At 35.2% G+C, this 6,529-nt stretch overlaps 1 long non-coding RNA gene across 1 annotated transcript; it reads right to left on the reverse strand.

The window, feature by feature from the left end:
- Window positions 1-2,473: 2,473 nt before the first annotated feature.
- LOC141613803 (uncharacterized) lies at window positions 2,474-2,872 on the reverse strand. The gene is made up of 3 exons (XR_012529278.1): window positions 2,801-2,872; window positions 2,656-2,721; window positions 2,474-2,539 (listed from the first exon to the last, which is right to left on the reverse strand). It is a non-coding gene; the product is annotated as an uncharacterized LOC141613803 (long non-coding RNA).
- Window positions 2,873-6,529: the final 3,657 nt, after the last annotated feature.

The following is a 6,529-nucleotide window of genomic DNA, read 5'->3' on the forward strand; positions in this document are numbered from 1 at the left end:
GAAGACACATCGGTCAAGATAAATGAAAACCAAGACCATAATAGGTCCACCAAACCAATTTTCTTTCAGCTTTTTGGTCTTCCACTCCTCCTTTTGCCAAGACTCAACTTGGGCAGCCAATTTGCGTTTGATGAAATTGCACCAGTTGAATTTGGAGATCATGTCAGTATTTACCAAACTTTTAAGAAGTCTCAAACTTGCCCGATTCCCTACAACACCGCCTAAAAGAGAATTGAAGATATAAATGATGAAAGTGCGTTTGAAATCATCTCCACCATCTCTTTGTGTAGAAAGCTTGTGCAATATGTCTTTGACCTCAATGGGACTACCTGTGTAGTGACTTTTGAACTCCTCCAAAACAGACAAATAAGAAGGGCACTTATCTCTAATTTTTGCTTCTTCGACAATGTTTGGACCCATTGGCAATCCCAGGCACAGATGGATATCTTCCTTTAAAACAGGGAGTTTCCCACCACACAACGATCCTTTAAAGGGGTTGTAATTCGAAACTAGCCAATACGCCAAGGTACCCGGAACAACATCTGTTTGAAGAAGCAAGAGAGAACCAAATCCTATTTATTGTATAGCTTGAATCTGCTTATCTGATGGTGGACTGTCCTTATTGTTGAGAAAGTTGTAAAGCCCAGCAGGACACATCCGAGTCCTCAACACAGACAGTCTGTCTTTGTAAATACTTTTCTTTTTTGTAGCTGGCTCAGAGAGTGGTTCAGTAGCTTCAATAGGTGCTTTAGTAGAATCAGTAGCTGGTTCAACACGTCGCTTCATCCTGGCTTGGCTTGCAAACTAAGTAAGGCAAAATAAGACTGTTGTAATTCGTTAATAAGGAAATGCAAACTAAGTAAGGCAAAATAAGGCAAAATAACATCGGAACTAAAATCCAAAATGTAAACATTTTAAGTAAATTTGACAACAGAGAAGGTGATTTCATCCACTTATTAACAAGTATAACAATATTAACTTCCAGTTTCACAACACAAGGTCTGAGATTCACACAATTAGGTCCTAGATTCACACAAGTAGGTCCTAGATTCACGAAATGCAAATGAGATGTAGCTACTGAAAACTTAACCAACAATACATTTTAAAACTGGCAATATAGAACATGCATCCAAAGAACATTAACCAACAATAAGATAATGAAAGATGCATCCAAAGAACATGCATCCAAAAGAACGATAAAGTAATCACAAAACCATACGCAAGCAAGCTTACAAAAACTGGTGGATAATGTCGAAGACGCAACGAAATAAGCAAGAGAATCGAAATCTACTAAAAAAATGGAAAGGAACATACGAAAAACAGGAGAAATCCACTTCAATTATGCTCGCAAAAACCCTAAACCCTCAATAAAATAAACCTGCATAATAAAAACAATAATTTGACGAATTAAAGAAGTTGATTGAAAATTATAGTGAAGAATACGAAACAAAAGGAGGATGAATCAAAACTTGAGAAAGTAGATAGAAAATACCTAATTTGCGGATGATAGCAACAGTAGAAACGGTAATGCTAATGGCAGACGTAAAGCTCAATGATAATGGCGGATAATGGCGAAGACGGAAGTGAAATTGGAGCACTGAATATGGAAGTTGAAGAGAGAGACAGTTAGTGAATAGGGAAGTTGAAGAGAAAAAGAAGTTTGTATTCCTAATTTTGAAATTGTGAAATTTTGTCATGATAGTGGATCTTTACTTAAGAAGTTTGTATTCCTAATTTTGTGAATCTTGGAACTAATTACGTGAAACTGGAGCATGAAATTGTGAAACTTGGTCTTGAATAGTTGATCTTCACTTAAGATGTTTCTTTTACTCAATGTTGTGAATCCTGGAACTTATCTTGTGAAACTGGAACATAAAATTATGAAACCTGGACCTGAATCTAGCATTAAGTATTTTTGTGAATTTAGTCTTTAGTCTTTTTTATAATGTGGATTTTGTGAATTTAGTCTTTAGTCGATGTCATTGTTTCCCAATGAAGTAAAGCCTGAATCCAAAGATCATTTCCCAATTTAGCCTTAATCCATCATCGTTTCCCAATGAAGTAAAGCCTTTAGTTTATGACATTAAACATGTAATTGTGCCAAAGGTATATCCAGACTTGAATCCATTAATCATGTAATGTACATAATACATAAAAAGATGCTAATGAAATGAGAAGGCTTGCATTAAACATCGTTGTCTCTGAATAAAAGACCGTCATATGAAGTACAGCCGTCTCATCTTATGGTCAAATCCAAGTTTCACAATTTCTTTTAGCATTACATTCTCGACTACATAATACATTCTCGACTACTCAAATACAAGACTACAGACTAATCAATTCATGGTTAATGAAACACCTATACCATTACAAACAAACAAGGTCATATGGCCGAATTTCACCATTTCGAATACTGAGTACATCAACACAAGATAGATATAGCAGCTGCTTTGAAGCAACAGAGATGTCCGGTGAACACATATCCATCGGAGAAAGATCATTTGCTTGCAAAAAGACTGTCATGTCATCAATGAAACACCTATACCATCAAAAACAAGTAACAATTAAGAGATTTTCACCAAAATTATTTACAAAATGTTCACCAAAGTTATGACCAAATGGACTTTGCATTAATTTTAAGTCAAGGAAGTGTACCGTTTTTGTATTTTTATCCCATTTAAGAAGTTCCAATATTATCTTCTTTCGATAGTCCGGCAATTTCTGCAAAAGAGATTTTCATACAGTATATATTTAATATGTAGTAATGGCAAGGTAGGAGGCAAAACCCGTAAATTTATACCTCAAAATATTCACTGTTGGTCCATAAACTTTCATTGTCCAACGCACCCAACCATTTCAGCACAAACACTCCACAATCAAAACTACAAATAAATAAACATTTATGAGTAAAAGAAACATCTCAAGTGAAGATCAACTATTCAACCATTCATTTCAGCAATATGGGATTTGGTACTTGGTTTTGGTCAGAGAGGGACCATTCAGGTCCAGTTTCAACCATTCAAACTTGTACGATAAAAACACAAATATAGCCTAAAAAATGAAGATACATGGTTACATACCATGTTTTTTGTTGAGGGACTTTAAGGTTGACAATTGCGTTCATGTGCATCAACCGCAAAGATTCAAATGCAGATGAACCACCACAAAGAACAAATGAAACTTGGAAAAACTGGAATATGAAAAAGCCAATAGAACATAAAAATATGACAGGGTTATATTTTTAAGAAACTAAAGATAAATACTCCAAAATATTTTGGGAAAAAATCATACAATCTCTTGGGCTGTGTGGTTATCAGGATCCGCATGTAAATCGGTGCTCGAGTCGAGGATGAAATTTACTTTTTGCTTTAAATCGCAAACGCAAGCCCACCAATGATGACACTTATCGTTAATCATAGGGATAAAATCCTGCAATAGACAAACCAATTAACAATACACATGAACGAAAATAAATAAAGAAGAAAATAAATAGCAGAAGAGGGATCTTTCACCTTTTGGATATTGCTCCCATCAAATGGAATGTAATCAGACTTCAGGTATTGACCCCAAATAGCTGGGTTGCGCTCGGCATGAACGGTCTGCATGTGACAAAAGTAGGACCATTTTAATAAACCAGAGCGGAGCAACATAAAGAAAGCAAATACTTGAATATCAACATTTAAAGGATTTGAATCTCACATATACTGTCGTTGGCAAGTAGAGGAGATATGATCTACCGAGTGTGGACTTAACTCCAAACATATCAATCACCTACAAAATCAAATTTAACAAAACATAGGTAAAGGATTCACAAAATAAGTTCCAGCATTCACAAAATAAGGTCCAGGATTCACAAAACAAGTTCCAGGATTCACAAAATAAGTTCACAAAATAAGGTCCAAGATTCACAAAACAAGTTCTAGGATTCACAAAATAAGTTCACAAAATAAGTTCCAAGATTCACAAAACAAGTTCCAGGATTCACAAAATAAGTTCTAGGATTCTCAAAATAAGTTCACAAAATAAATTCCAAGATTCACAAAATAAGTTCCAGGATTCACAAAACAAGTTCCAGGATTCACAAAATAAGTTATAGGATTCACAAAAAAGTAAAATGAAACATGAAAAGAAAAAGGAAAGGAAAATGATACTTACCTGATCCATAACAAAGCCACGTGGTCCAAGGGTCTGTAAAGCATGTCTTGTGATTTCCATCCACGGAGTGGACACCATAGCGTCACTTAAAATATTGAGGAAATGCAATTAGTCAATATTTCTGACAATATAACTTTTATATTGTAAAATCAAAGCAAAATCATATAACTTTTATATTGTAAAATCAAAGCAAAATCATTACAATTTAGTTTTTGCCGATTTTGATCTACAAACATAATCCAACAATTGCTGGTCACTGTAAGGAAGTGGTCGAGAGCCACTGCCATAATACGAACATATAAGATTATTTAATCAACTAAAGTACTAAAAAATGTAAAGGTTTTGCAAGAAAAAATTGATAATATTAAAAGAAGAAGGTTCTTACAGCGGTACACGACTCCATTCTAGTGCATCTTTTTTCACTCTATCTCTTAATACGTTCTTATCACATGTAATAATGTGATAGCACACCCTCAATGCAAAACGCTTCACCTGAGCTTCCTATAAATGGAAAAAGGGGAATAATAATGTGTTGCAAACTTATAAAAATTTATATTTATCAATCTATAAATAGAGTTGAAAAAGTAATCTTACAGTATATATGGTTATTGGACAATCACTTTTGTTTCCTTTGTAATTCTCCAATATGTTCAATAAATAGAGGCCATTATCAATTTCATCAGAATTTAGGTTTGATTTTGGGATAAACACTTCGGGCGTCCACAAAATACTTGTCAGTGCTGCCAACTTTGGCTTAAGAAGCCGGATTAGCCTTTCTTTCTGTATGAACAAAAGAGAAATTAGTCTTTCTTAGCACAGGTATGAACAAAACTTATTTTGTGAGGTACAAGACACTATCTAGGAATCATGTAAGGTACAACACTGTCAAAACAGACACTAGCTACGAATCATGTGAACCATACATCTTAGTTTGTAAAACTTGGAGTGAAATGGTAAAGGACCACAGGTTCACAAAATAAGATCTAGGATTCACAAAATAAGGACTACTTTCACAAAGTCCCCTATTTTGCCCTTTTCCTTTTTTGGTGAACCTCAGACCTTGTTTTGTGAATCTCAGACCTCGTTCAGTGAATCTTAGGGCTTGTTTTGTGAAACTTGGTCAACATAAGTGGTTAAAGTCACTTATTTTGCCCTTTTCCTTACTTGGTGAATCTCAGACCTTGTTCAGTGAATCTTAGGGATTGTTTTGTGAAACTTGGTCAACATAAGGGGTTAAAGTGATAAGATTCACAAACCTTAAGTGTAGGCTTCACAAAATAAAGTCCTACATTCACAAAGTCAATTCCTAGTAGAATCACAATAACACACATTTTCCTAAACAAAATGGAAACAATAGACGTACCACAGGTTGTATAAAACAAGAATAATCAACAGATCTTCCTTTCAAAGGATGGATGATTTGCATTTTGCTACTTTTAGTTCTGAGGTCGATACAAATCAAGAAAGGTGGGCATGAGGCGGAGACTATTGGAGCGCAAACCTGAAAAAAGGACAAAAAGTCACTGAATTAAAAAGACAAAAATGAACTTAAGTTGAAATATAAGCAGACCAAAATCAAAGACTTACTAGTTGAACTCCAGAAACATCAACATTGTAGAGATACTGGGAACAAAAAATAAGATCAGTATGAGTAACGATTATAAGTCAACATCATGTAAAAAGGACTTGGTGAATTGGATAAAGTAGAGAGTAATAAGACTAACACTTTCATTTCTATACGGCACAAATAAACGAGAAGGGGAAGTCCGGGATCTGAATATCTCATTACTATTTAAGATCTCACAATAAACATATACGACATGAGAAGATATTCGATCGCCTTGACCACACACTTCAATCGGCTCCTTGTCAAAGTCGACATTGACTTTTGAAAAGAATCTCCGTTTCATCATATGCTTCGCCAAGTATGAAATCTAATACTTGTTTCTCAACTTGATTCAAATCCCTAATAATATTAAGATTTCTTTGCAAATAGGGCGATCGGAAAACTTCCATTTGGAACTACAACCCTCCTCTTACCACGAACCGGAACATCGTATTCAATTGGTAATAAAGATAAGGGAAATGGTATTGCAGCAGTAGTTGGGGTTTTGTAAGGAACACTGGCAATCGACTTTGCCAAATGACGTGGCGATCGACGAATATAGACATTACTGACAGATCGTTTGACAGATGGTTTATCGATTGTTGAAACAAGTGGAGTATCTGGTAGGGAAATAACATTAAGAGTTGTGTTCCGTACCACAGTAGTAGGAGGAGTAGGAGGAGTAGCTGTTATCTCAATAATTGTAGGCTCAGTGACATCCTTGACAGGAAGAACATCATCCAGAGCAGCGTGAGAGGATGTGTTCCC

The sequence above is a fragment of the Silene latifolia genome, chromosome 1 (assembly GCF_048544455.1).
Source record: "Silene latifolia isolate original U9 population chromosome 1, ASM4854445v1, whole genome shotgun sequence".
Lineage (NCBI taxonomy): Eukaryota > Viridiplantae > Streptophyta > Magnoliopsida > Caryophyllales > Caryophyllaceae > Silene > Silene latifolia.